The sequence below is a fragment of the Vicia villosa genome, linkage group LG5, assembly GCF_029867415.1.
Source record: "Vicia villosa cultivar HV-30 ecotype Madison, WI linkage group LG5, Vvil1.0, whole genome shotgun sequence".
NCBI classification, from domain to species: domain Eukaryota; kingdom Viridiplantae; phylum Streptophyta; class Magnoliopsida; order Fabales; family Fabaceae; genus Vicia; species Vicia villosa.
The window spans coordinates 115031270-115032048 of NC_081184.1; positions in this window are offsets into that span (position 1 = coordinate 115031270).

Below are 779 nucleotides of genomic sequence, written 5' to 3' on the forward strand. Positions count from 1 at the left end.
TTTACGGTGATTTCCGGTAAACAACCGCTAGTCCTCCAAACTATAATAAATATGATTTGGTTACTCGCAGGATCGACTAGATTGATCCTAGGACACATAGTCGATTAGATTATTATCAATATTCTTTAGAACCATGTTCATGATTCGTTGTCTTCGACAAATGTTATTCGATTGAAAACATACACTTTTAGTGATGACTTGATTATATGTGATTATGACTTTAAAATGTAAACAACGCAGATAACGTAACATGCAATTCTGTTTAAATGTAAAGAATCTTAAAACATAAAACTGTTAAAGATCTTGAAAGTAAATAACATGAAAGTAAATAACATGAAAGTAAATAACATGAAAGTAAATAACATGAAAGTAAATAACATGAAAGTAAATAACATGAAAGTAAATAACATGAAAGTAAATAACATGAAAGTAAATAACATGAAAGTAAATAACATGAAAGTAAATAACATGAAAGTAAATAACATGAAAGTAAATAACATGAAAGTAAATAACATGAAAGTAAATAACATGAAAGTAAATAACATGAAAGTAAATAACATGAAAGTAAAGATAAAGTAATGTAAATGACAAGAAGTAAATAGAATGCAAGAATTTAAAGATATTCGAAAACGAAAAGCAATAAAAGATAATACTCATGTATTAAGATGGTGGTGTCATACGTACATTTTCTCAGCGAACTCGTTCTCGTTAACGCTTGATACTTGAGTAAATATGTGAGTGATTTGTACAAAATGAACACACGGAATTCTATCATAAAA